Source organism: Molothrus ater, chromosome 11 (assembly GCF_012460135.2).
Source record: "Molothrus ater isolate BHLD 08-10-18 breed brown headed cowbird chromosome 11, BPBGC_Mater_1.1, whole genome shotgun sequence".
In the NCBI taxonomy this organism is placed as follows: domain Eukaryota; kingdom Metazoa; phylum Chordata; class Aves; order Passeriformes; family Icteridae; genus Molothrus; species Molothrus ater.
In genome coordinates this window covers 9129835-9137712 of record NC_050488.2, presented here as the reverse complement: position 1 = coordinate 9137712, position 7878 = coordinate 9129835, and the positions used below count along the sequence as shown (strand labels likewise).

At 45.1% G+C, this 7878-nt stretch overlaps 1 protein-coding gene across 1 annotated transcript in view; it reads right to left on the bottom strand.

Moving 5' to 3' along the window:
• Positions 1–337: 337 nt before the first annotated feature.
• SLMAP (sarcolemma associated protein) overlaps positions 338–7878 on the bottom strand; it is a 90726-nt gene continuing 83185 nt past the window's right edge. Inside the window, exon 25 of the mRNA XM_036391066.2 lies at positions 338–6848. The gene's annotated coding sequence lies outside the window, so the exon portion shown is untranslated. The remainder of the gene's footprint in view (positions 6849–7878) is intronic.

Genomic DNA, 7878 nt, shown 5'->3' with positions numbered 1-7878 from the left:
CCAGTTGTGCCTGGAGATGTATTAGAGCTTTCCCAACTGCAAAGAAATGAAGCACAATTAAAAATTGTTTCCTAAAGCTCCTGAGACAGAAGAGCTGCACAATGCCACCAACAGCAGGAAAGCAGGGGATGGTGGAGACAGGCTCTCCTGGAGAGTGATGTGGACAGAATTTGATCTGTGCTTCCCTTTTCATCCAGGACAGTCTGCATTTAACATTTATCATCATGTGGAAAACACCTAAATAATTCCAGGGATGGCAGAGACCTGCAACCACAGACTTGGGGAATGGGACAACCAGTGCAACTGGGGTCTGGGGGTCCAGGTACCACACAGCTACTTTACTCCATCCTTTGTCTTTATTTTATATTTGTATTTCTTCAATATAATAGAATACAACTTATTTTACATAATGTATACAAACTATATCACAGTGCTTTACAGAGCAAAGCATGAATTACATGGTGAAAACTGGGAGAAAAATGATATGGTCCTCTGCTTTGCCAAGCCCTTCTTTTCTCCCTATTCCAGGAGACCTCCCAGGACACCCTCAATCTAGTGGGAATCTCCCACCTGACTAATTCCTGCCCCAAGGTGAATATGGCTCATCACCACTGTGCTCTCCTCTCTCTGGAGCACTGGCAGGGCTGGTATCCCAAAGAGCTGTCACATTTAACCTCCTTGTTCTTATCTCCTTTTTCTCACAAGACAAGCAGCAGCTCCTTCTTTTGAGCAACATAATTACTCTGTAAGTAATTACTGGAAACTGAGGGAAACCCCTCCATCATTCTTTTCTCCCAGGATGAGCTATTTTTCCCGGAGCACATGGATGGCCCCAGATAAACCACTGGGTTTGGCAATGCTGTTTGCTGCATTTATGAAAGCAGTACATCCATCACAGCTCCACAGTACCAGAGCCAGGGTGGGATACAGACCTGGCTCCTCCAATAGACTCATTGTAGCTGCTTTATGAACACAGAAAACAAAAAGCACTCACAACTGGTGTTGCAGGATACTGTCAATGACATTGGATTGATGGCTGCCAGGTCTCTGAGACCTAGGAATGAGAGGACTCACTATGGGAAATGGGAAGGTTTTGGAAGCTGAGAGAGAGTGGGATTGTGGACAACAGGAGCTGAGGGTCACACACACAACAGAGAAATGGCAAGGACAGACAGAGGGAGAATGACCTTAATGCCAGATGAAAAGCTTTCAGATGGATCCCCAGAGTGATCCCTGTAGGAATCCTGAACACAACACACACTTCTGTGAATACACAGACATGTAGAAACAAAAGGAAGGTACTGGACATGGCTTCCCTCAGGCCCTGAGCTACTGCAGAACATCACATTGTGAAACAGGGCACTGTTTTAACACATACTTTTAATGAGTAATAAGAATAATAAACCACCCATTTTCCATTCTCTAACCTAATGGAATAAGTGTAGAAATTCCCAGCATTTGTACAACAATGTAATGTCCAGAGTGATCAGGATCCCTTTCTGCAACAGTAAAATGGAACACACCCATGGCAGAGCTGATGACAATGGGCAGAAAAAGAGCAAAGGCAGACACGTAGGAGTAAGTTTCCCTACAACATTTAAAATAGAAACATAGGTTAAAAATACATTTGATGAGTAGGAAAAAGTGAACAAGAAACCAAAGTTTTCCTAACTTCAGAGTCCAGTTCCTCTCCTAATCCCTTTTATTCCAGATCCACATCAATGAATCAGAATTTGACCCAAAAGCTTTGCAGCAGGAGAATTAGCCAAATGCTTGAATTAAATATTGCTTATAAAAATCTATTTCCTTTTCTTAACAGCAAATTTTCCAACTGGGAAAAGAGTTTGAGGCCCACATGCTTTCTAAGTTTGGAGAATTAGACACTTCTCTCTTAAATCCTATCCCTCATAATCTGGAAAAGATACAACTTTACACATCAAATTATTTTCCAGGAGAAACTCAGCAGGATATTTCCTTAAGCAGGAGGATTTCTCTCCATCTAAATGATTCTTGAACAACCTCTTCATTTCTGACCACACATCCTGTAGTCATTGAAACCACTTTGAGTATGATGGGACTCTGCTGGCCCTGGTGGCTGTTGTTGGGCATTCCAGGACTTCCTCCTGACCAGGACCTGGTGCATCTCCTGGGGCTCTCCTGGGCCCAGTGGATGGGGAAGGACTTGGCTTGGCTTGACTGCAAGGTCAAGTGCTACCGTGAGGTCACTCCAGCAGAAAAAAATAAATACCTCAGACTCTGCCCACATAACTGCACTTATCAAGAAAGTCCCAACAACCTGACCAAAAAAACCCATGTCCCTTTCAATTTCATAATTCACTAATATTATTTAGTTATAATCTCTGGAGCAGAGCAGCCATGGCTTGTTGAGCACACATGAACCCTGTGCAATGGCCTCACTCACAAAATAAACACATTGCCAGATCACACAGGGCTGCACTGGCACAGGCATGTGAACCACAGCTCACAAAGCTTTCAAGAAGTGACTAAGACTTAGGGGATAGGACTGGGTCCTACCTGACTAATTTTGCTTTTAATCACAAGCTTTTATCTCTACTGATAAAGTTTGGGCATGATGCACAAGTGATAAAGATGAGAGCTGTAATCTCAAACAGTAAAATAACAAAATATTTAGTAAATGAGTACTGGCTGGTGCATGTGAAGCTTCTTTTCCAGAGAAGGATATGACTATGATTAAAAAACATTTAAAGTCTAAATAGGACTTTGGTTACTATATTAAGGTCCTATTTCTTAGTCCATCAGTCATCACTGCTGGCTCAGCTTTGAGCTGCAGCCTTTTCTCAGACCATGGAAAGGAGTTGTATCTTCCCTACCAGCAAGCAGAAGACCATCAAGTTTAACTAATGATGGAAGCTTTGCCTGTGGGAAATATAATAATTTAAATTTCCGTATTGGTGGCACAACTGGAATATCTAAGTAATGGTGTGAGTGTTTTCTTGGACTAGTTTTAAGATTACTGCATAAAAGGAAACGCTTTGAAGTTCTGGCAAAAATCAGAATTGGTAACTGGTGGTTTTATATCCTGCTGGGCCTTTCAGAAGCCATGGGCATACAGAACAGCAATTAGGTCAAGCTTTTCTGTTGTTCCCAAGAAATGAAAAAACATTTTTTGAGAATTCTTCCTTACCAAGAGAGAAAAAGGAGGCAGCTCCCCCTGCACCACTGCTGACTTGCAGAGGGTGGCTTTACACAAAGCCCTGCAAGTGCTCCAGGGCCCACTGTACACACAGGCACACGACACACCTGCAGCCAGCCCTGCCTGGCTGTGCACACACACAGACTCCTCCTGCTTCTCCCCACTCTGCTGTGCTCCAGCCGTGGCAAATGTGTCCTGCAGGCTCCTCCAGGCAGCTTCTCTGAACCTCTGCCTGGGGCCTGATGTTCTAGCAGGAGCAGGGCCATGGTTCCAGGCAAGGTGACAACAGAGACCTTCCCAAAGTCCCCCAGCACTGATGGCACTCTATGGAACAGCTTTTCCTGCACACAGGATTCCTGCCTGCTATATCCCACTCCCTCCACAGAGCAGTTAAGACACATACAGCAAACTGCATCCACAAGTTATTTTGGTGAGTGAACAAGAGCTAGAGGGCAAAATACAATAAAAAGGGGCAAAGTAGAAAGAATCTAGCATGGCACCAGTTATCTTAGATTAGTCTTTTTGCTTTACCCCCCTTGCTTTAATTGCATCAATATTTTTAAATGAAATATTTATCATGTCTTAGCAAGGAAAACATTACTCAATTTTATCAGCAAAATACATGGTACCACAAAGCATAATTCCCTAGGATCTCATGCTCATGGCATGCTAAGTCACACTGATTCCTGTTCTAGGTGTGCAAATAAAGATGTGTCAAGTTTTGAAGAACACGGAGGATCCTAACAAATACCCACGAAACAGCTGTTCTTCAGAAAGTGCTATAAGTAGATATAAGGAGCACTGAGATACTCTGGAAAAAATAAATTGTATCCTAAGGCAGTGATGCTTCAAACATGTGCTGAAGCCCATAAAAATAAGTTAAAGGCTGTGTTGACAGACAGGATGAAGGAAAAATCTGTTTCTGGGATTAGTAGTTACAAAAGGTCTTCCAGATCCTGGAGTAATCACAGGATGAAATTTCCAGATGGCTCACCAGGATCATAGTAAGACCAGGCAAGAAACACACATCCCTAAAGTTATCAGGCACAGCAAATCTTCTGGATAAATGGTATCTCAAGGATACTCCTGAGAATCATCACTTGAAGGTGGCACCCAAAATCTTCTCCAAATGAGCATCAGCTTCTCCCAAACTGGTCCAAATCTCCTCACCTTCCTAGCAGCAGGAGGAGTGAAAGCTGCTTCTTGCCCTGCGTGTCAGCCAGGACACCCACACCAGTGGGGCACACTGAGGATCTGTTTGGGGCACTGCTGTAATTTGGCCCCAGTGAGGAACTGGTGCATGTTTGAGATGCCCCAAACCATCTCACTTCTGCCAGCTGGGTTCATCTGCTTTTATAAAGCTGCTGCTTTGAGGTGAGGGTGAAGACACTTGGTAAGCTCAAAACAAAGCACAAAGTGCCATCAGGGAGTCACCCCTCCCACAGGGAGCTGGAAAGCCAGAACACCTCCAGATGGGATCTTCCTCAGGTTTAAGTGTGAAACTCAGGCATTAGAGCAAGTGAAACCTGGCAGGAGCCACGACAAGCAAGCTGGAGACCTCCCCCAAAGGAGCTCGGCAGCACCCGAGCCCTGGGCAGGGCCGGCCCAGGCTGATGGGGGCAACGGGAAAAGGCACCGAGCACAGGAGAGAAATCAGGAATCTGACCCAAGGGTTTGCTGAGCCAGCCCTGGCTTAAAGCCAAGGAAAAGTGGCAACAGCTTCTAGACAAGGAAGGTTGGGGGATGCTGTTCTGCCCCTGGTATAATGCAACATTTGCCTTCATTCACGGATGAAACAATTCAGAGAGGACAGAAGAGTCTCTGGTTTGGGACATGGCTGGGGGACACTGGGCCATGGTACTTCCCAATGTCCAACAGCCTTAACCCCAGCTTTCCCATGACACGAGGCCAAGTTTGGAAGCAAACTCACTGGAAACACTCGCAATTTCTACACAAACAAACAAACAAAGCCAACCCAAAGAACTTTCAGCCTTCTGTCCCTGCCTGACCAGCACAGATGTAGTCACTTCCTAACAGCAAGAAGAGGCACAGACACATGTCCCTGCAGAAAGGCAGGTGCTAGGAAATGGGAAGCTTTTGTCTACTTCCCTCATGGTGATTCACTACAGGAGCAATTCTTCTCAGTGAATATGGCACAGAAAATCCCAGTGAGGAGAAAGCAGGGTTTTCTCTCTCCAGGAGACAGGTCCATGCACTGCTGCACACGTGCAGCTGGCACAGAGGTGGAGCCTGCCAATCTGCAACCCTTCCCTTTGGAGAGAGTGATTTCCCATTCAGGTACAAAACAGATGCAGGAACCCAGCCAGGCCAGAGCCCTTGGCTGCTCACAGAACATCTTGAAGGGCTGAATGACAAGCTGTAGAGCAGATGTTCACCCCTGGCAGCAGCTCAGCCATACTGTGCTCTATGGTTTTGCTTTTCCAGCTCTGGCCAAAAAGGATGCAGATTTCCCCACGCTGGGTGATGGACAAGAGACTGAACCTGGCTGTGGTGGGATTTTCTAACAGACATCAGCAAACTCCCCCAGTAGGAAACCGAGTGCTTTACTGGCAGTTCAGAATGCCCTGAACACCATCCCCTGGCTGACTGACACTGAATCCCAGGAACAAGGCAGCCCTTACCGTCACTGGATGGGTCAGGCACCACTTACAAAAGGCTTTTGGAGGAGTGCAAAAGCAGATTTCTGGAGAAGCTGAAAGGGGACAAAAAAAGCTGGCTCTGCTGCTCTTCACACTCCCAGCAGGCTGCAAGCACCACTTTTCAAGTAGTTTAAAAGGAAAAAAAAGTGAATAATTTTTGCTAATACATGACAGTTTCAGCTGGCGAAAAGTCAGATTTACAGAACTTATCTGACTCAGGATACAGCATCTTTCTTAAATGTACACACTTGAAAGTGAATCACATTTGTCTCATAAGGACACTTCCTAAATTTGCTCTCCTGTAACTGTTCAGGGTTCCCGTTCTGCAATAGAAGATGATGTCACTGTTTACATAAATAAAGGCAATGGTGCTCAGATCAGATCTAGGAAACCAGTCTCTTTCCTCTTAGTTATCAACCACGTCTACTTTTTTTCAAGGTTGAGGAGTGTAAAAACTGGCCAGGGCATAAATAGAATCACAGACCAAAAAAAAGGTGCAAAAATGACCCAAATCACATAGTTGACACAGATTTCTTTTGTTCTTAGAAAACTGGCCATGTTAAAAGTGATGTAGCTCTCATTGCTCTCACTCTGTCCACAGCAGGGAGGTTAAACTTCTGCACAGGAGAGTTGCAACTGAAAAATATTGTCATTACACTGAGCACAAATAGGTTTTTCTTGAACATTGAGCATGCACGTGGCCTCCCCTCTCCCCCCAGCTTACATTTTATGAGATTTTTGACAGTCAGAGAAAACTCTCCTTCCATATGTTCAGGATGTTAAGATTTCAACCTCTTTGCAGCAGGAAAATAAAGTCATCTTCTTTGCAGTGCCCCAGCACTGAGCACACACAGAGCACTGCAACAGTAACGCATGAACTGATCTCTGCCATGGCTGAAACTGCAGGGATCCCGGAGCAGGTCTTGTTCCTGTCATGTCTGCAGATGCTCTGTTAAGGACTCCAGGGACATAGAGCAATTACTAGGGTTTGTTTCTGCTTTCCAGGAGCAGTTCTGTTTAGGAGAGAATAGAAAGGGATTATTTTTACCTTATAGTTTGGACTTACAGGGTGTGAACTGAATTTTTCTTCCCACAGAGAGACATCATGAACAACTCTTCCAATGCCCTGTAATGGGGCTGTTCCTTCTCAGCAGTGCCCAAAAGCCCCAGGGCTAATGAGGGTGACAGGCAGGGCCCAATTAGCAGCACAGGCATAGGGATGGTTGTCTTTGGGCCACACACTGAGTCTAAAGGGTTTTTTCCTTTTGTTTTGGGGGCTTTGTTGGTTTGTGGGTTTTTTTGCTTTAAGGCTAGAAAGTTGACATCTGCTTCTGGTAAAATTAACAAACTATTTTATTTGTCAGTAATTTAGATTGAAACAGTACTGAGAACTGCATTGTCTGGGTCTGCAAGATCGTAGGAAGTATCAATGAAGCATTTTCCACTGGCATGTGTATAGAGAAAACAACATTTAAGTGAAGATAATTTTTTCCATATAGATTATGTACACTGTTATACACAAGTGAGAATAAGACAAAACAAAACTAGAACAAAGATTCTTTTAAGTTGTAAAAGGATCTTTGTCTCTCAGCCATAGGGATGGCTCAAGCCAAGCTCCATGGGTGAGGCAATGATGAGGCAACAGATGCATCAAAGGCATCTCACTCGTAGGACACAGTTTAGCCAAGGCAAGACAGACCAGGGGATGTGCTGGCACCACTGTCATTCTTGCTACAGCAGAAAAGAATTCCCAGCTCTTACCTTCTCCTGATGCAGCCAGGCTCAGGTGCACCCTCCACTGTGCCCTACACAAGTCCTGGCTCTTGGCCAGCAGAGCTGCTTCCACCAGGGCTCTGCCCACCCTGCAGTGGCACTGTGCCCCCCTGGCAGTGTACCCAGCTGCATTCTGCAATGTGATCTCCACCCAATCCCATCCCACCACCTTTCCTGCAGCTGCAACTGCCCAGACCAAAGACTTTGCTTCCTGGACACCAGTTCAAATCCCCTGGCAGCTATTTTATTCTTCACCTGCTTAATGCTGCA